Below are 25,788 nucleotides of genomic sequence, written 5' to 3'. Positions count from 1 at the left end.
TCTTTACCTGGGGTTTTTAGATATAACTGAGAGGCCTGGGAAACCCTTTGTATGCAAACATTGTTGTGTGTTTTTTGTTTTTCCTGAGGTTACATAGCTTTCATCAAATGTGTGTGTTTATTCTGCTCTCCTTTAGCTCAAGAAGAAGATAACACTATGCCCCTTGGAGGCCTAAAGCGTATCAGCTTTGCCCTGCTCTGTTCCCCGTGGGCTATCAATTTTTGACTTTGGAATTTGGAGACATAGATATTCTATCTCTCCGTCTTTCACACACACACACATACGCACACACACATATATTCATGCACATGCATTCTGTAAATATGTCCTAGGTAAAACTGCAAACATCCTTAAATAAATATGTGGATTTTGTATCCTCTTAAATTTTGACATTGCAGGTACACACTACCAGATTGGAAACCAGATTGCATCTTTACATCTCATGTTCTTAGCGTAGAGTCTTGTAAATGGCTATCATTTAGTATGTTGACTGAATGGGTGAATGACTATAAGAGGAAAATATTTATAGATCTGAAGGCCAATAAACACCCAAAACATCTCTCAGATATTCAGGTTCTTCCAAACTCACAAGGCTGTTGTACATATGGGAAAATGTATTGTGAAAGTCCTTTGCAAACTGTAAGCCCCTTATGAAAATACGGTAACATTATTCTTCTAGTTCTGATTCTGCCTCTGAGGGACATGGCTATTCGTGGGCAGCAACGTCTGTGTATCTCGATATTGCTACTGTTTTCTGAAGGGTGGGGCGTCTGACATTGTCCTGGCACTGACTAGGATTGTTGCTTCTGCTGGCTCCAATCTTTCTCTTTCTCTCTGGATGGAATCTTTAGGAGTTCCAAGTGCACAGAGTAATGAGAGATTTAGTCTTAGAAGAAGAGTAGTGAGAAAAGATTTCCCTGTTTTCCCACAAAAGAATCAGTCTCGCTTTTTAAGATCATCTTAACCTGACTGAGGCATAGTCAGTCATACCTGAGAATAATCAATCATAACCATTGAAAAAGAATATCCCAGGACTTTCAAATATTTTGATCACAATCTTTAGTCAGAAATAAACTTCATATAATTGTGAACATGCACACACCCATGCATGTACACACATCATACACACATAGACTGAAACAAAGTTTCATAAAACAATAGTTGCACTTTATGTATGCAAGGAGATCTGACATTTTTCTGTTCTATGCTTTCCTATTCAGAATTAATAGTCATATCCACTGACTTCATCACCTGTTTAAAACACTGTCTAGATAACATTCAGTTGTATGAGATGCATCTGGTAAAATACATTAATGTAAAAATGGAACACAGTTCTACGAGTCTGACACTTGAGGGTCTTCTTAGATTCATTCTCTCTCTTCCAGTCCCCATATTCTCACTACACAACCCCAGGACCTGCTGAATTTGACTCAAATCTATTTCTTAAACTCCTACCCTCCTCCCCACCTCTGTCTCCTGGACTTGGTTTAACAGAAGTGTCCAATCTTTTGGCTTCCCTGGACCACATTGGAATAAGAAGAATTGTCTTGGGCCACACATAAAATACACTAACACTAACCATAGCTGATGAGCTAAAAAAAAAAAAAATTACAAAAAAAATCTCAAAATGTTTTAAGAAAATTTACAAATTTGTGTTGGGCCGCATTCAAAGCCATCCTGGGCTGCATGCGGCCTGGGGCCATGGGCTGGACGAGCTTGGTTTAGACCCTCATTTTGTCCTTGAATCTCTAATGTGAAACTATACTCATTCTCTTTCAAACTCCTTCACGTCTCCCTGTCACCTGCAGAATAAAGTACCAGCCCATCACCACGGCCAACAGTGACTCCCTGCCTGGCCTCTGTGTGCTTCTGGGGCTCATGTGCAGTCACATGAAGCTGCCTGGAGATCCCCAGTCCCAGGCCACTGTTGCATATCCCACGCTTGCGCTTACACTGTTTCCTCTCCGTCTGTCACATTTCTGTCCCTATTTACCTCCTGACTGCTCACATTTATCTCTATCAAGATTTAGCGAAGACATCATCTCCTGTATCCCAGGTTAGCTTGGCTCTTCTCTGGACTTTCACACATTCATTATGGTCCTTAGATTATATGGAAATGTTCTTGTTACACATCTCTCTCCCCCATGAGACCACAGCTCTGCGAGGGCAGAGGTTGCTGTATTTACTCTTTGTACCACTAGTGCCTGGCAGAGTGCTTGGAGCTCAGCATGTGCTCAAGACATGCTGAATTAAGGAGGAGCTGAGCATGACTTTCTTGCTCGGCATAAATCTCAAGCCAGAGTGGACTGCAGCCCGTTGATTTATTCCCTGCAAAGGACTTGCACGTTGCTGCTGGTCAAAGATCTTTGGCAAAGGAAACTTCTGCCCCCTGAAAAAGCTCTCCTGCTCTCTTTTTCCTCTCCTGGTCTGATGTAAAGAGGCCAAAGGGCACATGCCAGGCTTTCATTGCTTTCTGTTCCACTCTATTTGAGAAGTCTGTGCTACTGTTGCTGGGGCTGTGGTTGGGCTGAATGTCAGGCCTCAGCCTTAATCAATAACAAGAGATCTCATGAAGCTTAGAAGTCTTCCAAATGTGAGTTTGGAATAGGGCTGGGAAGTCAGATTTGGTGAGGGGAGTCATCTCCAATCTGGAGGAACTTGGGAGAAGGAGGGCAGTTCCGGTGATGAACAAAGGATTAGGTCACCTTATGAGCAGGAATGAGGCCTGGTCCAGTCAGGACCATCCAAAATCTCCCTGAATATGCCCTGGAGGAAACCCAATTCCCCCAGGCTGCCCCATTCACACCTCCAAGGGAATCATCCAGCCAGTCCAAGACAGCATTCCTGGGGAATTGGAGATGTGGGGATGCTTTTAATTACAGTTCAGTAATGCCTCCCTTCCCTTGAAACGTAACCACATTCAGCTATGACTACGCTGGTTCTCAGGAGCAGAGGAAAAATATATGATGTAATGGGATGAGTTTTTTGGGGCACTGAACTAGTCGGGCCTGCCTATAAAGCCTTTCTCTCTACTTTAAACTTCTCCTTCCTGAAGGTGTAGCTTGTTGGACACCTCCTCCAACAAACCTTTCCTGAACCCTTCTGATAATTATAGCCACCTCCACTCTATGATCTCTGGCCATCTTGAATTCTTACTTGTCCTGTTAGATGTAACTGTGACTTCTATCTGTTTTAGAGTTACAGTGTGAGCTCAGTGAATTTGAAAACAGTAGGGACAGGTGTGTGGTGGTTGGGGTTGCCGTGGCTGTTGTTAAGAATGAAGATACAAACAAGCTTGTATATGGGCACGGCTGCTGCTGCTGCTGATGATGGTTGATGGCCATTGTTGATTTTCAGAGAAAGAAAAGTGGACAGATCTAGGTTCTGAAATGGATGTCTCTAGTGGATAAAGTAAAGGTGAGAACAGATAAGGGGAAAGAGACAGTAAGTTGGAATTTTAAAAAAATCTTTCAGAGAGGAAGGTGGCCATGGGGAGCTGGCTGAGCGTGGGTTTACTCTATGGGTCCCTGAGCAAGTCTCATTACATCTCAAAGCCTCAGTTTCCTCATTGCAAAATGTGCACAACATTATATATACTCTTCAGAGTCATTTTAAGGATGTGAGAAACTCCAGAACAAAGAAAAGCATTTAGTTTACTGCTGCAATCCTGGTCTCTGTCACAGGGATTTGAACTTGACGTTATGTTCACATTTGTTAAACAAAATGAATTATGTAATTTGACACAGAGCAGGCACTTAAAAATTGGAGCTATTATTATTAACCAAAATGAATACTTTTCACAATTTCCACTGATGTACCCAAATGGGAAAAGAAAATAAACAGATACTTCCAATGGATTTATTTATTTCCTCCTATGTGTAGTTGGAATATAACATGCCCATACTTCTTTTAATGCGACAAAGCTTTCCTTCAAATTTGAGGAAAATCTATGCTCCAAGAAAATGCACTGCCCTGTAGCTTCTAAACACTCTTGGCCATGCTGCCGTGTTGAAGAGGCTCAGGTGTAAATTTAAAAGATAAATCTCATTTTCAGAAAGATGATCTATTTATTTTCAACAGCAGCCTCCATGTATGCCAGAAAATGTGGGGTTCAGGTAAATTCTGACTCCACTCTAGACATTTATGATGGACCCAGGTATCTGCCCTTAAAGAACTGAGACACACACACACAGGCCATCAGTGGCTGATGTTGGCTAAGCTTAAGATCACGGGATGAAGGAAGAATCTCTGCTCAGCAACATGAAGTGCTGGAAAATAAAGACTTTCTTGAATATATTTCCACAAAATAGCAGGACATCTTATGTTTTGAAGGAAATTTATGCATTTTTTTAGGAGTGCTACCAAAATCATGCAAAGATAACTTCAGAGACAAAACCCAAGTCTGATCACTCTCTCCTTTGCTTAGAATTCTCCATGGTTCTCAAATCTCTTCAAAGAAAAATCCAAATTTCCGAGGACACTATGAAATTCTTAAGCTCAGCGTGGGTCCCTGATATATTCTTCTGTGTCTCAACTGCCCACATCCCTGATAGTTGGCAATGGTGCTAAACAACTCAAAAGTTTCCTAAAATCGACCCTCCAACTCCCATCCTCTGTTCCCTATAGGCATTTTCCCCTCTGTCTAGAATGACATTCTTCTTCTCCTTTATGTGACTAGTCAATTCTTTTCCTCTCTGCCTCTCTGATTCCCAGCTCTAGTTTTATCTTCTCCGCCATGTCCTTCCAGACCACCTGACCCCTGCCACTGAGGCCCTGCAAGGCTAAGGAACAAGTTCACAAAGGTCTATCCTTTGTACCCACATGCCCTTCTGATCCAGCACTTACCCCGGCGCTGGAATGTCTGGTTCACTCTGCTTTTCTGTTTCCCACCACAGACAGTGTCTTTGCATTCTCTGCACCAGCGCGGCACCAAGCACCACAAAGGGGCTTGGTTAACGTTTGCATGGAGAACTGAGGAGGGTTCCAGCACGGAGGTTCAAAGAAATTCAGAGCAAGGAGCAGATGATAGTCCTCTCTCATGTTTCCAGTTGCTAACAGTGGAGAGGAACCTCACTGCTCCCCAGTGACCTGCGAAGCCTCAGCTGAGATTCCAAGCCTCCACACTTCCTTTCCTCATTGTTTTCATTCCCATTAAAAAGGAACACCAAGGATTTGCATCGCAGCCTTAAAATAAAGTCCCAGAGAAAAGGATTCTGTTTGGAATAGAAAGAACCACACACTTTCTAATGAATCAAACCCCTAAAGAGGACTAAAATGTAAGGTGGGGTACGTTCTACTCATTCACATTCTCAACAGAGTCTTTTAGTAACGAACAGAACTCTCCTCTCATAAAGAAACAGTGCGATTTATATCATAATTCCAGTGGTTAATCTTTTGCTTGAAATTCCCAAATATTTTCTTACATGCCCTTTAAGACCATAAATACAGTTTTAAAACATTCCACAGTTGACTAGCAAACTGTTGAGCAGCAAAGATGATGATTCTAAGAGACTTCCTTCCTTTTCCTTGGTACGAAAACGATCCTCATTGTATAATGCAGGTACTAAGGTTCGTGACCTCTTTTAAGCGTTACGGTACTTCTTTTCTCTGTGGAGTGTGGTTTTTATTTACATCCTAAAGAGTATGTCATTAATTATCCACTTCATTATCTCACTTATGTCCTAACATAATAATGAAATCAGCAAATTTATAGTATTTGAGATTAACAGTCTCAAAATAGCAAAACAAAACAAAACAAAAAAAACCTTAAGTTTACTAAATTCTAGGTTTTTAAAATTCTTTTTGGTATAATGGCTTCTATTAGCACAATCCAGACACCACCAAACTACCCATTAAATCTGCCAGAAAGCCCCGCGTTCCTAGGCATGCCAAGAAAATAGGTGGGAAGTAGTTCACAGCAACGCTCTTAAATGCTTGTGTAGGAGAGTGGAGGAGTACTACTAATGCTGATGTCATTGTCGTTTCTGAAATTCCAGCCCTGATCACGCTCGCATCTGGGCTACTTTTCTAATCTGGAATTCTCTCTCCCTTCTTTCTCTCACTACCCAGACACCTGACCCCCAGGGAATCATTGAGTCACTTCCTGTCCTCTAACCTTGTGGCTTAACTTCCGTTTCTGTTTAAGAGCATTGACCTGGGGGATGTGAAGAGAATGACAGAGGGAGAGGGTTGCCGGGAAGGCAGGGAAAGAGGCGGAAGCGTCCCGCTCTATCGGGGTCAGACAAGGAGTTGCTGAGAACTGCCCAGTTTTGATTTTTTTGAGATAATCACTGCTGTCACAGTCATGATCTGAATTGTGCATTAGTTAATACTTGATTTACCTCCAGAATCTGCTTATGGACTTTCTACTGCTTATTTGCAACTTCAGAAAGGGTGGAGAGTGAAAGAAATAAAAAGCAAATTCATCAATCTTACATTTATGAAAAGTCTGATTGGGCAAACCTGAGACCTGTTCAAAAGAAAGGGCTTGGATGGGCATGCATTTTACTGAGACTTCTATCTTTATTTGTCACTAACCATTCATTAATTAAATGTAGTGCATGAGTCTTAGCTTTCCAGATCAGATTTTAATAAAAGGATATTTTACTATGGTAAAAAAAAATTAAATGAAGCATCTTTTTTAAAAAAATTATTTATTTATTTATTTATTTATTTTGTTTGTGAGATGGTCTTGATCTGTCACCCAGGCTGGAGTGCAGTGGCACGATCTCAGCTCACTGTAACCTCCGCCTCCCAGGTTCAAGTGATTCTCGTGCCTCAGCCTCTCAAGTAGCTGGGATTACAGGCGTGTGCCACCACACCCGGCTAATTTTTGTATTTTTTAGTAGAGACAGGGTTTCGCTATGTTGGCTAGCCTGGTCTCAAACTCCTGACCTCAAGTGATCTGCCCACCTCGGCCCTCCCAAAGTGCTGGGATTGTAGACATGAGCCACCGCACCCAACCTAAACGAAGCATCTTTAAATAATGTTGTGGCAAAACCTGGCTGACTATGGGATAGACCCTTGAGTGGACTCTGATTCTAGCCTTCCTGGTTGTTGGGCCATAGGAAAGAGCACTGGCCAAAGGCAGGCGGGTGAATCTACCAGGTGACCTGCCACTGGCTCTCCTTCTTTAGCAACAACAGATGTTCCAGTGCCCAGGTGATCTAGAAGCTTCATGTGGAGGTGACGGAACTTCAGTAGGCCTGGAAGTGAAGCAATATCTTCTGCCCTCAATGTGAGTAGGAAACAAACCTTTAGTTGGTTATCATGATAAACACTTTAGGGACAGGAATCTCAACCTTCTTTAACCCCCAGTGGCCACATATGCCTGGAAAAGAGTAGGTGTATGGCCAATATTTATGGGAATAGTGAATATTGAATGAGTCATACAAAAAAAAATTAAAATGGACACAGAGAGTTAATTCTGAGAAAAATTTCCTATTATGATCTGCTGCTACACTCTCACACCCACCCACATGCACACATAGTCAACTTCACTCTAAATATCACTCACAAACTCTTTTGTCTTTTATGTCCATTTTTGTTTTCATGGAAACCATCCAACTTTCAATACTCACCGCACTAAGAGAGTGAAACAGCTTCTTTCGAAAAGGATTCAATTTTCTCCCCAAAATAACTATTTCAATTGACTGAATAGGTTTGTTTCACTGCTCGTCACTTTTAGAAAATCAAATGCATTTAAAAAGCAGTTTGGGGTGATCTGGACTTTAATGGCAGATCCTCTGAGCAGGTACTGACCGGATGGGCACAATTTTCTGGCTCTGTGCTTTCTTCATAAAAAATCTGTCAGATTAGTTGGTGAAAATGACAAACGAAAAGACACTTTGCCTTAATAACAAAACCCATGAAATCCCTTAGACTTTTGTAATTATTTTCCGGCTAACTTTGCTTTCTAGGCTTAAGCTGTGAAGTGACATTTGGTGTTTCCTTTTTAAGCTAATTGTTATTGTTTATTAGACAGACACTTAGTGTCTGTCAGGTATAAGTCAATGACTCTCACACCTTGTATTTATGCTTTTCTTTTGTCATTTAGAAATATTTTATTTTATTTGTTTTAATTGCTTAAAAGTAATATCATGAATAGCTCGATGCTTCATATAAAACCATAAGGAAGAACTACAAAGAAAGATTTTTTTTATTACTTTAGTATTTTTTGAGAGGTGATAGAAAGCATGTTTATAATTTGGTTGGAATCTCCAAAGTGGCTGTATCTTTTAAAACTAGTATTTAATGGCTAGATATAACCAACTTTCAGTTATAAGAAAGAAGGAAAGGAGGAAGTAGGAATGGCAGGAAGGAAGTCAGGAAAAGACGCAGGAGGGAGGGCAGGAAGAGAGGAAAGGAGGAAGGAGGGGAAGCAGGAGGAAAGGGAAGGGACTCTATGGTATTCGTCCTTTCAAAATTCCTAAACAAATTCAGTCCTTCCATTGGCACCTTCATAGGCTAGCAGGAGTACTTCTGGACACTTCTAGCTGGTCATCTTGCTGTTGTGTATGAACCTCCCTCCCACAAAGAAGGAACCTGTTTGTGTGCCCTGCCTGTTCTATATGGGCGCCCTTGTTGTGGGACCGGGCCCAGTTCACAGCTATTTCTCTAATCAGAAACTTCAACAGCTTTCTCAATTTCATCTAAGTACAGTTTTCTGCTTGACTCAGTTACTCTCTCATGTACAAAATGGTCCTCTGCCCCGTGTCCTCCCTATGTTTATACTCGCCTGGGTGATCCCAGTTTCTAGCAGGAGTTCAGCAGAAGTCACTGATCGAAATGTACCCCCTGAAACAGCATCTTACTTTCAACTGCAACCCACTCTAAGCCATTTTATATACTATTGTAAAAATGATGATCCCAAACTTAACTCTAGATTTATGTTATTTTAAAATTTAGCTTCCTGATCCCCTTTGGGACAAAACAACCTTCTCATTATACTAGATACCCTGTAATCACCCAGTAAGTTCACGTTAATCAATGACTAAAGGTCTATCATGGCTAGTGAATACCAATTTGGGCTTTATTTTATCCTAAATCTGGTTTAGTTAAAAATATTTTAAGGATAGGCTGGGTGCGATGGCTCACGCCTGTAATCCTAGCACTTTGGGAGGCCAATGAGGGAGGGTCACTTGAGCCCAGGAGTTCAAGAACACAATGAAACTCTGTCTCTACAAAAAAAAAAATGAAAAAAATTTAGCCCGGATGTGGCTTCAGTTACTTGGGAGGCTGAAGTGGGAGGATTGTTTGAGCCCGGCAGGTAGAGGCTGCAGTAAGCTGTGATCCTATCACTGTACTCCAGCCAGGGTCACAGAGCAAGACCCTGTCTCAAAAAGAATAATAAAATATATTTTAAGGATTTCCTGAGACAGGCATGAAAACAAAACCCCAAGGGTTTTTAAGCACGTGGTTCTTAGCACCACAACGAGAGACGAAAAATAAATGATATACTGTTGGAATATTGCACCCATTTCTTTTTCTTTTCTTTTCTTTCTTTTTTTTTTTTTTTTGAGACCAAGTCTCACTCTGTTGCCCAGGCTGGAGTGCAATGGCACAATCTTGGCTCACTGCAACCTCCGCTTCCAGGGTTCAAGCGATTCTCCTGTCTCAGCCTCCTGAGTAGCTGGGGTTACAGGCACATACCACCACGCCTGGCTATTTTGTGTATTTTAGCAGAGATGGAGTTTCACCATGTTGGCCAGGCTGGTCTCGAACTCCTGACCTTGTGATCCACCGGCCTTGGCCTCCCAAAGTGCTGGGATTACAGGCATGAGCCACCGTGCCTGGCCACTACACCCGTTTATTAAAGTACTCAATATAAATTACACAGTCTTAAAAATACCAGCATTCAAAAAAACCCGAAAATATCAGCATTCAAAAATACAAAAACAAAATACCAAGTATTACTGCAATGCCTTATTATACTTGTTTCCAAAAAGATGTCGGGATTTTGTAAACAATTTACAAGTTATGTTTATTTTAATAGGTTACAACATAAACAATTACTAAAGTAAGGTCATGTCGAAAACTACGCGGTTTTCAGCTTTTTAAGTGTATTTTTCTTTGGGCAGCTTTTATGATTAGCCCACTATGGATTATTAGATGGTAAGTTAAGTAACTTCTGAATGCTTTTAATTTAATTTTTCAAAAACGATTTAATACTTGGTTGGTCACAGACCCCATCTATTATTGTTACTGAAATGTTTATTAACAACGTGGCTAGCTAGTTGTATGACCTTGGGCACAAAACTTTACCCTATCTGATTTTAATCTTCTCACTAGTAAAATGAGGGCTTTTTTAGAGTCTTGTAATGCTTTTAATGCTCTACAATCCTGTGATTTCTGAGATGAAATGTTGTGTTGAAGTCAGTGACATTAATGTCTCTTTGGAACAATGTCACGGGACTCTAGAGAAGGTCAACCACACACGGATGTCCTGGCTATGTGATTACAGACAAAAGCCACACCCGTGCTAACTGAATCCAGAAAAATCCACATGAACATTGTAGGAAAGTTAAGATTGCCCTTGCACTTTGTTGCTAGGAAAGCATGGTTGATGAGCTCTCATCCAAATGGTTTATAAATTTCATATTGTGGTCTCCGACACAGCTAGCTAAACATCCGAGACCACAGCCTCAGCAATGTCTTTGTCCCTGACATCAACCTCAACTGATTGTTCATTTTCAATTTTATTCTTAAAGGTAACATGTTGATTTCTCCCTGTTTTGTAATCCAATTCTAATACAAATGAGAAGGCAAGCAGGATTCTGATATTGGGAGATAAATAAAACTGCATTTTGCAAGGCAGTCAGTTATTGTAAGACAGTTATTAAAACGGCTGGAGAAATGGCCTCAGACTGCAGCCAGCCTGCAAATCAGCCGGGCAATCTGGCCCTTGGTGCACATGGCCTTGGATGGCATTCTCTGAAATCAGGTTACAGGAGTCTGTGAGCTGGAGTCTCTGTTTTTTTTGGCAGTTCCCTCAGCAATTAACCCGGTGTTAGGCACACAGTGGCATGGTAAAACTTGTTGGCAATTCATGAAATAGTACTGAAAAAACAAAAAAGCATTTCTAGAGCTTTTTGCATTTTGTAGTTTGGAGATAAACATTGGCTCTAATTGCGGTACTTACTAAACAGGGAATATGCTACTTAGAAGCTAAAACAGTACATCGACAACTTTCCTTCTCTTCTTCCGTAATTAGTTAATCATAATCATCCACAGTTGTTACTGGAATTTGTTGAATTTGTGGAATTTGTGAGAATGTTGCAGGTTTTTTAATGCATATTCAGGAGTATTTGCCCTGATATAAGTTGTACGAGGAAAGTTTATAGGACCTGTGAAAGCCATTCAACTCTTTTTCTAATTCTCATATGCATATGCCATTCAAATATTCTGCTTAAAGATATCTGCATTGTTATTGTTGATATCAGGTGTCAGGTGTGATGCTAAATGCTTTATGTGCAATGGCTCACTTAATCCTCACAAGAGCTTTTAAAAAGGTATTACCATTCCTAGTGGGACGCAGCGGCTTACGCCTGTAATCTCAGCAATTTGGGAGGCCGAGGTGGGCAGATCACCTGAGGTCAGGAGTTCAAGACCAACCTGACTAAAATGGAGAAATGCTGTCTCTACTAAAAATACAAAATAAGCTGGGTGTGGTGGCACATGCCTGTAATCCCAGCTACTTGGGAGGCTGAGGCAGGACAATCGCTTGAACCCTGGAGGCAGAGGTTGCGGTGAGCCGAGAGATTGCACCATTGCACTCCAGCGTGGGCAACAAGAGCGAAACTCTGTCTCAAAAAAAAAAAAAAAAAGTATTACCATTCCCATCTTATGGAGGAAGAAACTAGGATCAAGGAGGTTCAATGAGGTGCCCAAAGTCACATATGAGATGCTATAACTCAAACCACGGCTTTTGCTCAAATTCTAGCCCTCATCCATAACTAAATGGGAATAAGTGGATGAGAAAATGGCAAAGCTTTTAAAACATCTTTTTAAAAGAAGGAGGGTATAAATTATAAATAAAAATGCAACTGAAGAAAGGACAAACAATTCCTCACATAATTTCTTCATTTATTTATTCATACTTTAATCAGCCACTAAATACACACGTTCACCACTGCACCATGTAGAATGAGGAGTAAGAAAGGAAATCATCTATAAGCAGGGCTTAATGAAAACGAAAGTTGTTAGTGATTAGAAGGAGAAGGAAAAGTTGAACCATCAAAGATCTTGACTCCTTGCAGAAGGTTCTAGGAGGGAACACTATTTCCAGTCAGAATGGTCTTTAAGAGTTTTTTAAGAGGTGAGAAACAGTAACAATGAAAACGTAGCATAATAGGTTGTTGTTGGACAAACACGCAGACAGAGCACAGCTCGAGGCTCTTTACTGTATTATCTCTCACCCTCATGACACTCAGGTAGACATTACTGTTGCCATTTTGGAGATGAGCAACTGGAAGATTAGAACACAACCAGCGACAGTGTCAGGATTCAAACCCGGACATATAGAAGCCCAATGCCTCCCATCTTTCCTCAAAGCCATGCTGCTCAGAGCTGCCTTGCTGTGGTGTTTTTGTTGGCTGTGACATGGTATTTGCAGCAGGAAAACAAAACAACAAAACAAAAAAGATCTTAACTTGGAGGACAGGAGAGAGAAACTGTAGAGATCAGCAGAATAAATGAGGAGGTTTATCCAGTCATCTGTACTATTAATTGAATTTAGCTCTCTACCAGCTAAGTGCTACACGGCTCCATGGTGATTATCAAGGTAGTCAGGATTTCAAAGGGCACTGATAACTAAGTGTAATAGGATTATGCATTTTTTTTTTCTTTTAGAGCTGAAGCGAAAAAAGGCCCTTTAAGCTGAGGTTTTCATGTTGTTTTTTTTTCCTGTTACAAACTAGTCCAGAATGATCCCAGAGACTCAAGGAGTGTTAGAGCTTATTTCACTTATACAGGGAAAAAGAAAGAGTGTTTGCTAGGTAGATGCATACTTTTCTAGCTCTTCCTGCCTCAATCTGGACTTAGATTCAATGGGCTAAACTTAGCAGAAAAGCCACATGGAGAAGGCAATGAACACAGCCCATGCCTAATACCATATTTTTGTTTGATGATATTTGAAGCATAAATATACTTCACTTCAAAAAAAACTTTAAAACTGTGTATTAAATGAATTTTGGTAAATAATTTAAGTAAGGAGAGATGGTTAATATTCACTGTGGAAACATTCTGCTATGAAATTCAGTTTACTAAGGGGACTAATGTTTTCACTAAAAAAATATTTTGACTGAATCTTAAAAAAAATCCCCAATTTACATATCTTGTAAATGTAGATTCTTTCATGGTAAGAATATTTTTAAAAGGTTAATCAGCATTTGTTTTTGATTTAAAAGTAAGTTTATACTTAAACATTGTATTTTAAGGTATTTAGCACAGAATGAAATTGCTTTAATAGAAACTAGATAGAATTTGTCATGTTTTTTAATAGAAAACTTCTCAATGCTATAATGCTTTGCTTGTATTGGGCAGAATATAAAACAAATTCAAAATAGTGAAGAATTAAGATGAAAAGAAAAATGATTCTCAACCCTCAAATATGGGCTTCTTTGGAGAAAGTGAAAATGGATTTTTAAAAAATCGGAAATGAACAACTCACTGTTTTTTTGAAAGGAGATTATATATGCTGTTAGTCATTCTTTAAAATGACCACAGCTACCATAGAGACTTTGATTTACGTTTTCCTGGGGCTGCAGCCCCCTCTTGTATAAACATATACACATACCAATATGTTATGTGAACGGCAATCTTGCAGTGACTTCAAGGAAAAACTTGTTTTTGTAAAAGAACGCATATTTTCCCATGCTACTTCACTTCTTGTGCAAGAACTTTTATGAGATTCTAGTGAACTGTGTTTTATTTATTTTCCTTTGTTCTTTCCCTCTTACTGGAAGAAAACATTATCTGGATGTAATCATGTTCAATGAGAATACATTCTGACTCAGGAGATGATTTAAATCAATGACCAACAATTAAAATGCCTAATCTGCCACTACTTTGGATATGACAATTTAATTTTACTACGTCAACACATTCATTTATTTTAATGCAATATATGTTCCCTCACAGGAAGGAACGCTGTTTCCGTAATCCCCTGTTACTGACATCTTTGCAGATTTAGCCACTGTCTCTGTAACTCAACCGACTAAAGTTGAAGTTTTGTAGTGGGAAAAATACAAAGTGAACATCTCTAGGCTACTTCATCAAAGTCCCCGGGGACCACATTTTTCTCTCAGGAGACTATCCTGTAATTCACTGAATCATTGCTTGTATTCTCACTATCAGTAAGCCTGTGTGGTGTTCCAGCCACCTGGACCTGACAAATATTTTTCTCTGTGAAGGATACCATAGCAACCAGATTTGCCGCATGGACAGAAACCAGCCATAACGATGCTGAAATTTTAGCCAGGAAGCCAACACGTAGCACCCACGACGGTATTATTGTAAAGCGTGTCTTGAGATCTGAAAATTCATTATTTTCTAGGACTTAGTTCTTTAGACACAAGAACGGAAATTACCCCAAGCCCTAAGTGAAGGAAGGTGGTAGTTAAGATGGGAAAGATCATATGTTTCAAATCCATCTCTCTTTCTTACAAGCAATGCCAACTTGTACAAGTTAATAAACCCTCTGAGCCTCAGTTTTTTCATCTGTAAAATGGAGACAATCTTTCTCCCTCAAAGGGTGGCCGTGAGGATGAAATGAGGTGCTCTGTACTGTGGTTGGCAGATGGGACACACATAACAACTAAAAGCTTTCTCCATTTGCTTAAGAAGGGAGGTAATAGACACTCAGAGGACACAAGAACAATGCTCTCCAAAATAGGGTTCAGATGATTATATGAGAAATGTTATCTGTGTTTAAAATATTGTATTAAAATATTCTAAAATACTTTTAAAGAATTAGGCTGGGCATGGTGGCTCACGCCTGTAATCCCAGCACTTTGGGAGGCCGAGGTGGGTGGATCACTTGAGGTCAGGAGTTCAAGACCAGCCTGGCCAACATGGTGAAACCCTGACTCTACTAAGACTACAAAAATTAGCTGGGCGTGGTGACGCATGCCTGTAATCCCAGCTACTCAGGAGGCTGAGGCACAAGAATCCCTGGAACCTGGGGGGCAAAGTGAGCTGAGATTGCGCCACCACTCTCCAGCCTGGGCAGTGAAGCAAGACTCTGTCTCAAAAAATAATAATAATAATAATAAATAAAAATAAAATAAATATTTTTAAAGAAATAAATTGTTATGCCAGTATGCAATATCAGGATATGATAGGTGGTGCCCTCACTGGAGCTGCCAGCCTGCTGGTGGTTTCTGGGAGGGAGGGTGGCGATTGTACAGTAGAGAAGATTGACCCCAGCAATCTTACCTCCACGCTTGCTTTCCGTACTGCCCTACATCATGATGTGCAGCAGCCGACACGGACTCGATTGAGAGACTATGAGCTACATTGCTTATCTTTAACCAAACAAATCCTAACAGAATGGAGAGGCAACTTAAAAAGATTCTTGCAGAGGAACCACAAAGAGAAAATATTTAATTACCAGCAATGAGTAGCCAAAAAGAAAGAGACAAAGCTGAAATTCCCTTACTCCTAGTACTGGCCATGTTAACAGTCACTTCTACAAGGCAACAATGATGAACATAGATTTAGACCAGACGAGAAGCCAACTGAACTAGTGTAAAATTGTCTGGAAGACAATTTGAAATAGAGATTTACATAATTACTGATGAACTTTGGCCTTTATGACTTTTGATATTAATGACAGTAGAACTGCATATAACTTATAAAATACATAAAGATAGATATATTGGGAGTACTGCTCAAGATTTTGTTACTGATACGAGTGTATATTCAACAAAGGCTGGGGCCACTGTGCTGGGGAAATGAATATAGAGTGGCCACACTGCCTGCTTCCCAGCCTCTTTCACACATGGCACACACGGCACACACGGCACACACGTTGTGTTTGTACTACATGCTGGGATAAGCTACTAGGCTAGGGGAAGCTCAAGCCTTTGTTGCCCCAGGTCCTGCTCAGCCAGCCCAAGACTGAGGAGGTCAATATTTTCAGTACACCTATTACCAATTCAGAGCACACTCATATCCCACATGAGGTACCCTGTAAGCGTAATGGTTGAAAACTCAGTTCTATAGACAGATTTAGGCGGGGTTAATTATTGGAAGAATATAGCTATTTGGTGCGAATTGAGTTATCTCTATAGACAGAGAAAGAGAGTTTTTGTGTGTGTGTGTGTGTGTTTAATAGACCTCTTAAGAGTCAGCCCAATAAAACTTGTTTGTATCACAAGTGGGCTTATTGTCAGAGTTAAATATTTATGCTATCTCATTCTCTCAGATCTGATGAAGGAACAAACTTTATATATTTATAAATATTCTCTTTCCTGTCCGTCAGTGAGTCGATTCCACTTCGGTCCACCCAGCATTCAACATAGTGCTGCTGCTGACGCAGTAAGTGCTAATGTATGCTTGCCTGATGGATCAGCAAGCCACGGTAGAGCCAACACCCTGCTCATCCGTCCTTATATTAGTATGTAGTTAGATCCTTTTCCTGTTCCTCCCAGGAGCTAATCCAAAACGTTGCCACTGAATTCCAATCCCCAGTCCTAATCCCTGGCTGCTAATTCTTAGCTGACTTCCCTTCTTCCTTAATGAGGTCACCAAGGCTATCTTACAAAAGCTGTTTCAGGCCTGGCGCGGTGGCTCATGCCTGTAATCCCAGCACTTTAGGAGGCCGAGATGGGTGGATCATGAGGTCAGGAGTTCAAGACCATCCTGACTAACATGGTAAAACCCTGTCTCTACTAAAAATACAAAAAATTAGCCAGGCATGGTGGCACACGCCTGTAGTCCTAGCTACTTGGGAGGCTGAGGCAGGAGAATCGCTTGAACCCAGGAGGCGGAGGTTGCAGTGAGCCGAGATCGCGCCACTGCACTCCAGCCTGGGCGACAGTGAGACTTGGTCTCAAAAAAACAAAACAAAAGAAAAGCTATTTCAACACCAAATATGTCAACCTAAGCCATCCAGGAAAAAAACCTAAGTTGTATTTGACTTATTCTTTATTAACCAAGCCCACAGTCACTAAGGGATGCTTTGTTTCTCTCCTTTTCTCTCTTCTGCCCACACCGCCCAACTCACTACTCGACTCGTGAGCATGCCAGGCTCACCCAGCATCAGAGCCTTGGCCCTATCTGTCTCCTCTGCTTGACACAGGCTTACTCCAGACGTTTAGAGACCCTGCCTAAAGCCTCCTTCCTTCAGGTCTTCCCTCAAGTTCCTTCTCCAAGAGGCCTTCCTTAATTACCTTGAATATATATTACAAAATGTACAGAAATTAACCCTTCTGCCTCACCTCCATACCCTCTTTCCCTGTTTTATTCCTTCTCTTTATCAGTTATCACTAAAATAAACATAGTTCATTTATTTATGCTATTCACTCTCTGTCTTCCCCACTAGAGCATAAGCTCCACGAGCCAGGAAACTTTGTTTTCCTGTTTTGCTCATTCCTGTGTCTCTATAGTCTAAAATTGGGCCTGGCACACAGTAGATAGCTAATGAATATATACTTAATAAATGAACAGGTGGGTTATTGCAATGGACCTATAAATGGTGCTACTGCATCTTTTCTAATGCACTTTCTACTAAAATATTCATCCTAAATTACAAGTTGAAAATCGCCACCTTCCTCATAATTTGTCAGTAACTACACGTGATTTATTAAATAGCATCTAAAACCCTTAAAAAGTTCTAGCCCCTGTCTCCCTTTCCAATCGCGTTTCCCAGTGCAGTGATCTCTCCATACGTCCTAAGGTATAGTCACGCTGAGGTTCACTCGTCTATTTTTAAACACATTACACACTTTAAAGCCTTTGTGTTTTTAAACATACGTCCTTTGATCTTGAGCATCTGTTTCCTACTTTACCTTCTACTAAAATCTGTTGATGTTTCCAGGCCACATTTCATATCATGCATAAAGCTTTTCCATTCTTCGAATTGGATTTAAATATGTGCTCCATAGTACATTGCCTTAAGCCTCTGATTACAACAAAAATCATTTTTTCTTGAATTGTGTCCGTATCTGTCCCCAAGACGTGATTGTAATATTCTTGAGAAGACATTATAGGCCTGTCTCCTTTTCATAGTTCCTTTCACAGAGTAGATGCTCAATAAATGTTTGTTGGCATTAAGTATACAATGTCACTAGCTGTGCGTTCTGGAGGAGGAGAACTGTAGTGAGATAAGCATTTAGGTCCTTTGTAGAAGTAATACACCAACACCAAATAAGTGAATGTCAGCAAAACTGAAAAGAAACATAAAGCTATAATTTAAGCCAACATGAAGCAGAAGACTTTACAAGAAACTCTAAAGATAAAAATAACTTCTGCTCTGCTAGAATGCCTGGCACAGAGAGGTCACTTATCTTGGAGTTTGATACTCAGCTAAATATAAACAGCTTTTATTGAAACTGAGTTCCCAATATTGTTGTTTAACTATTTTGTGGTTTCATTCAGGTAATTGCAAGGCCCAAAGAACACTAATCAGGATGCCTCAGTGTTACATAAGGGTTCTTTTCACGGAGTAATTTATGGTTAGTTTAAGAAATTCTATCTCATCTGCTTGCTGGGTTTCTCCTCCTTAGGCATGTCTCGTAATGTATATACGGCCAGTCATTGGCCGGGCCTGGTACCAACGGCCCAGGATACAGGATAATAAGCACATGTGAGAAGAACAGCGGTTCTCAGGAGACTGTTCTAAATCATTGTTTTCCTTTGGGGAGTAGCGAACCAATAATTCCAAGAAGTTTTTATGGCATAATCTTTGCTGAGGCAGTAGACCATGTGTGAAATCTGGGCCCATGAGCAACAAATTCAGACAGGATCCTCTTTCCCTTTGCTGAGTGCAGAATAAACAGGTCTTTGGGGAGGCCCCACAGAGGCTGAAGGTAACTGCACATGCCCCCTTCTAGCCCTGTGGTTGCCGACAGAGCTCATGCCCTTCCCTGCCATCCCCTAAGGGTTCCTGGGGCTGGAGGATAGTGAAGCTTTCTTCAGCCAGCAGCTTGCTCTGTCATTCACATCCAGCTCCCCTAACCAGCCTGGCTCAGCTCAAGCTCAGGTAAATGACCTATTCGTCCCTGTGCCACCCACCTTCTGTATGTGGAAGCCCTTGGCAAGGCAGGAGCTACTGTGCCATCCCCATGAAGGCTGCTTCAGTCTTCCAAAGCGTCACCAACAACGGGACAACTTCAAGGTGCTCTCCTGGTCATTAACACTTAAGTTCCCTGTAGTGAATTTCTCAGGACTCCACTTTCCCCTGCTCCTTCCACCCCTAACCTGCCACCACTGACATTGCATGTATGCTTGGCTGTTGCCCTACTGGGGGCTTACCCATATGTGTATTACTGTGTTTCTATTCACTTTGGAAGTTGGCACTCCTTCACCTTTTAAACAGTGAACTCTCTGAAGCAGAGGACTTGCACCCACCTTTTGTGTTGTTGCACGTGGAACACAACTGAACAGGACCATTTAGAAACATGCTTAAAGGGCCGGGCGTGGCGGCTCACGCCTGTAATCCCAGCACTTTGGGAGGCCGAGGTGGGCGGGTCACGAGGTCAGGAGATCCAGACCATCCTGGCTAACACGGTGAAACCCCGTCTCCACTAAAAAATAAAATACAAAAAATTAGCCGGGCATGGTGGCGGGCACCTGTGGTCCCAGCTACTCGGGAAGCTGAGGCGGGAGAATGGCGTGAACCTGGGAGGCAGAGCTGGCAGTGAGCCGAGGTCTTGTCACTGCACTCCAGCCTGGGTGACAGAGCCAGACTCCGTCTCAAAAAAATAATAATAATAATAATAAATAAAAAAATAAAAAAATAGAAACATGCTTAAAGAAGCAATGTGCTTCTCTGCACTTTTGGGATGAGATGGCAATGTTCCTGCCCACTAGCAATCCTTAGCTCTGGCCCCTGTACCAAGAGCTTCAGGGGGTGGCATTACGCTTGGGGATGCACTGTAAGTATTATTCCAAGAATTGGAAACAGAAACCCTCCCACACTGAGCACAGATGTGGTGATGGATGGTGTATCTCAGTGGCATGGCCCCATCAAATCCCGTGTTCAACCGACTACACGAACCTATTTTGGTCAGTGATTATTTCTGGTATTCTTGTGGTTTATCCCGATGTAACATGTAGAATATACTATGATAACATGGCTTTACCTCTGCCAGTTATTCCATGTAAAAAGAGATTAAATGAGAGATTGCCAAAAAACTTTCACAATTTACATAGTTTTCTTCATAGTATTTGAACAAGTAGACTCAAATTTTCTTTTTAACTGTTTTAAACCTCAGCTAAAGAGCAAAGTTAAACCAGTTTGAATCTCCAGCTCTCCATGCAGTCAATTTTTAAATGAAAATGGTTGAGGCAGGCCTTCTAGGCCCCTTCTGATACTCAGATTATTGTTCTGTCAAAGAATTTTCAAATTCTGGCCTCAAAGGTTACCTTATTTTCAACAATTTCTAAATTTAAAAAGAAGGGAGAGTAGTAAAAAAGTAGTCGCTCAACTTGATTGCTCCAAGTATATCCTTGATTCTGTGTAAAGAACCTAAAAATGGAGGCCTTATGGTCAACATAATTCGTACATAATCTGTCAGGCAACCTTTGGATTCTTAAGAATTTTTATTTGATTATAAAAGTAACACTGGTCGCTTATTTGCCATTTTTCATATTATTTACAAATAATATCATGCTGAACATCTTTGTTCGGAAAGCTTTGTCTACATTTTTATGAAACCATTTCGTTAGGATAATTTCCTAGGAGAATTATTGGATCACAGGATCTTGATAAATGCTGCCAAACTGCCTTTCAAAAAGATGGTCAGATTTTCTTTTTAAAACACAGCTAGTCACAGATATGCCAAGGCTCTCTCAGAATAGAGACAGTTGGATGATAGTTTTAATGTTTAGTTACCTAACTATGATTAGTAGGATTCAGATAGGACTAGTAGGTTAATAGTTAATCTGCTGGTGATTAGATGTAAGGTTTTGCATTCTTGGAATCTCAGGTTCCCAGCTGACAACAGGCTATATGGTGTTATGCTATAAGGGACAATTTATTCCAGACACACAAATGGGTACCAGGGTTCTGTCCCAGAAGATGTGTAATGACAGGACCCCACAAAGAAATGGTATGGAAAGACTGACTTTCTCATTCACTTGACAAACATTACTTGAACACCAAACAGACATGAGAAACTACGGCAAGCACCAGGGAGTCAAAGCAGCATGGTACCTGGCCTGTCTTTGTGGAGCCTAGGGAGGAAGGAAGATGTGTAAATAAAGAATGAAGTAGAACAAGATAAAGCCTTGATTCAAAGTTTGGAACCATGAATGAAGAAGGCTCTAGCTCTGTGGAGGAATGGTAGTGGGGAAGGTTTCAAAGGCAAGTGATGTTTAAGGTAGCTTTGGAGAAAGAGGAGGATGTTGGCAAGTGGTAGAGAAAATATTTAGTGGAGCACAGGGACAGAACTGGGCAGAGCGTGGAGGTGTGAAAACATGGGGTGTAATAATGAAGTCATCTGGTGGGTCGGGCAGGAGGGACATGGGTGGCAAAATTCGCTCACTTCCTCTTTCTGAGAGGGACTCTGGGGCCTCCAAAGAAACCTTTGAGGAGATCAAAAAAGAGCTAAGAGAAGCCTTTGAATGATGGGCAGAATTTATTAAGAAAGGGAAGAAAGGAATATTCCAGGAGCAAAGAAGTTGTTGAAGTTCAATTAGTGACTTTAAATGGCCTGAAAGTTTTCAAAGCATTTTCATGCACATTATGTCATATGAACCTCCCAACCACCTTGTGCTACGGTAAGGCACACATTCTGATTCCCACACTGCAGCAGAAGAGCACACTTGAATGGTGTGGCTCCCAAGGCTGCCACGCTTTGAGATTCTAGGGGCCACCACGCACCTGTGTTCACAGAACAGGATGCGTGGTGGCCTTTAGAATCTCTGTACTGGCAGCTGAGACTGGCAGGTCTGGCTTCTGATGTCCTTTGCACTACGCTAAGCTGCGATCATGTTCATCATGTGAAATGAAAAGGATTTAAAATGAAAACACACTAATCACTCCTATCTTTTAATATCTTATATGCTGCTATGCTATCAGTTTTACTGGATTATTTTGAAAGACGAAGTGCATGTGTGTGTGTGTGTATATATATATATATGAAGATTAGCACATATTTATTTGTATGGTATATTTATGTATCTATAAAATGTGAGAAAATATTAGGTACCTTAATCTGCACTATTATCCATTTTCTTTACATTAGGAAGTTTAAAAATTACATATATTCAACCATACTAAATCAAAGCAGCATCACACCAATTTTAGCCCAATTTTTAAAACTTCAACCTGTTTGAGGAAATGACTAGTCTTACACAATGCTGAGAATCTTGATGAGAAAATCAAATAATTATTCTACGAAGAGAAAAAAATAGATGCAAATACCTTCAAGAGCAGCCTCCTATAAACAAAAGTACTACTACGTAAGATTATAGAATTTTGTTTTTAATTTTGTTTTAACTTTAAAAGACTAAGGTTTTCAGCTTTTTCAGTGTAATGCAGAAGTTCTGTCTAAGAGAGTGGAGGCAATTTCATTAATGGCATACGTACCAAAAGCTAATAGCACAAGTTGCATTATAAATGTCTTACTGACATTTGAAATGTCTCTGGGAGACAAAAATGGCTATAATTATTCACTATATTTGTAAGCAGTGAAATAGATTTATCAAAAGGTTAATTATCTTCCTCAAGGCCACAAAATTAGGCAGCATAAGGGTAGTATCTGAAATCCAAGGCTTCTGACTGTTACCTTGGTCGTTGAAATAAATTAAAAACGTCTCCATAAGGTCTGACGGGGGTACTGTCAGAAGTTGGCAAAATTCTTTTACACATTAGAAAAACAGGTCCGGATGCTACCTTGTCACATGTCAGCATGTGTCAGCACATGTGAGTTTAGCTCATGCAGAACATACTGGTTGGCATGGATGATTCCTTCACAGGCAGATATGAATCTACACATCAACAACAGTATGTTCCAGTATTTCACAAACAGTATCAGATGCACATCTCTAAATGACTACATAGGTTGCACGGAGTGTACAAAGAACTCTGTCTACTGATATTTCCTTCCTCTCATTTTTCACATTTAGACTGTAGGAAACAGGCTAAGCTAATGAAAAGACAGTACAACAAAATCTTCAACTTTCAGTTTCTGATTTCCCCAATAAGAAAAGACGTCACATTTCTTATGAGACGCGTGGAAAGAACCCGGTAGAAACCATATGGCTGTCAGTAACGGCATAATCTCATTCAAAGGTGCTAAGAACACTAATGAGACCAGGATGTCAGGAGAAGCAGAAATAGATCAATATTTCTCTCCCATTTATAGTTGTCCTCACCATCAGTCTCTGCACCAGCTCTATGTAAATGAAATCAATCAGCAAGGATTTCTGCAAAACGCATAAAACAGTTGTCCTCTTGGCTCTACCGGAAGATAAATGATTCCAGACGTTGGCCTGTGGCCATTTTCCCACACATGCTCCAGAGCTCTGACATCCATATTGGGCCATAACACTGAGTGGTTTCTACTTTGGCGAGTTTACAGCCAGCGCTTCCACTTCTGGTTTGGACTAGACAGCCTGCTAACGCAGATGCAAAATAAGTCCCTTTCCGCCTGTGTAAATCGTAAGAGAATTGACTTTTTCCAATAAAGGAGCTCCTGTGAGCCCCTTGAAAACTTTGTGCTATCGCTCATAGAATCTTATCATTCTCAATCACTGCTTTAGATCCCCTTGGAATTAGACAAATCCTGGCCTAATAAGACATGCGACATATGACATCGAACGCAAACCACTTAGAGGTAACATACCATTACCAACAGCCCAAGTCCAACTTTGAAAACGAAGCCGTTGGAAAATGTATTAAACATAAATAGCAAGATTGTTTCATATGGTAGTTTATGTTCTGAAAGAGGGTAACAGACTTTTTGAGAAAGATAAACTACAGAAGATCCAGAAGCAGCTTCCTTTAAAAATGATGTCAACACCAATAACATTATTTGGAAGGCTCGTAGGAAGTCCAGGTCATATTCATAGCTATTTAAGTAACGTAGCCCATGGAATTAAGCGTCCTAATACAAAGTATTTACTGCCAACCTCGTCAATCTGAAAGGTGGGTCGCTTTCTTAATAAACTGCCTTTGAGGAAAGATACAAATAATTTTGCCCATTGTTATAAATAGAGAGAGAAGGAAGGAAGGAAGGAAGGAAGGAAGGAAGGAAGGAAGGAAGGAAGGAAGGCCTTATCTATATCTGTAGTCTGAGATAAAAACAATTCTCTCTGAGATTAAATAAAAGTAAAATAAATCTAACTGTAACTTGCAAATGTTTCTAGAGTAGCCAAAATGACAGTCTCTGCTTTTTAATTTTAAATCAAGTTCTTGTTAACAGAATGTTGTAAATATCAAGTCCACTACAAAGAAAACTTTTTATATCAATGACAAAACTCACAATCTGCATAGGAAGTAACTGTTGTCTTTCCCACCACCGCAACCTCTTTTTCTATGGAACACAAACTTACTTTGTTTAAAATTGTCCTTAGGCTGTGCTGTACCTTTCAAACAAAACCCCTCTCTTCTTCAATTCATTTTCAGCTTTCTTGAAAACTGCTCCTCAGAAACTGACAGATGGTGCATCTGTCACCGAGTGTTTTCTCTTCGTTATCTCTGCCAGCTAATATTTCCTCTGTGCTTGGCTGCTGCCTGTGAGACTGGTCCACATCATTCTAGCCTGATCAATGGTGTGCCTGGTTTGAGGTTGGTTTTGGCCCCGCCTCCAGCTCTAAGAGAAAAAAATGAAAACTCACAGCTGGATTTCCTATAAATCCTCTTTTTAAAACTGGCTCTGCCGCTCTGGCACATACCAGAGGAAACGCTGCCAGTCTATCGCAAACCAAGAGGGGCGCTCCTTCGCCTAGGCACCCCCACCGCTAGTGTCAGGTGCCTTCCTTATATAACACATCCCATTTTAAGTTAGCCTAAAACTTCACAGGAAGGGAGGAAGTGTTTTAAACCAAGCTTAGGTTTTTCCATGCCTAATAAGACTCAAAAGAAGATGCCCATGACTGAAACACACACACACACGCACACCCATAAATAATTTTTAATCTGTTAAAATTGTGCAAACCAATTCCAAGGAGAAAACGGAAAAGGAGAAAGTGCCAAAATAGGATATAACAAAATTAGTGCACATTTAATTTTGTATCCTTAAAAAACTCAGGTCATCCTTCACATTCTGATGACATTACACCCTCAGTTGGCAACAGGATTTGCTGGTATTTACACTGCCAATGAACTTGGTGAATCAGGAGAATGCATGGGATGCATTTCAGGTTCCAGATGAGAGGCAATTTCTTCTCTGGGTTAACTGCTACCAAGTGGGGTTGAACAGGTGACTGTGCAACAATCAGTCTGCTCTGTAAGTGAGCACGACAAACAATGCATTGTAGACTTTCGTATTCTGCATGCTCAATGGTAATCTCACCTTATCAGTGAGTGGAGGCCACACGTTTACTATGAATAGAAAAAGTGAGTGTTCCTAAACTAAGGCTATATATTGGAATACTGTACTAGGATTCACAGTCAGA

General features: G+C 40.6%; 1 protein-coding gene across 4 annotated transcripts in view; it reads right to left on the bottom strand.

Moving 5' to 3' along the window:
* Positions 1 to 25,788, bottom strand: part of STARD13 (StAR related lipid transfer domain containing 13) — a 247,468-nt gene that overhangs the window by 79,242 nt on the left and 142,438 nt on the right. The window contains exon 1 of one of the 4 annotated variants that reach the window (XM_032150501.2): positions 24,724 to 24,916. The exons of 2 other annotated variants lie outside the window; for them this stretch is intronic. The gene's annotated coding sequence lies outside the window, so the exon portion shown is untranslated. Of the gene's footprint in view, positions 1 to 4,845; positions 4,864 to 24,723; positions 24,917 to 25,788 lie in introns of those variants that run through there. One more of the 4 variants, XM_058437675.1, reaches the window with a different exon arrangement.

This window comes from Hylobates moloch, unplaced genomic scaffold, assembly GCF_009828535.3.
Source record: "Hylobates moloch isolate HMO894 unplaced genomic scaffold, HMol_V3 SCAFFOLD_4, whole genome shotgun sequence".
Lineage (NCBI taxonomy): Eukaryota > Metazoa > Chordata > Mammalia > Primates > Hylobatidae > Hylobates > Hylobates moloch.
Note: the sequence above shows the minus strand (reverse complement) of the source record. Positions and strands in the feature narration are given on the sequence as shown.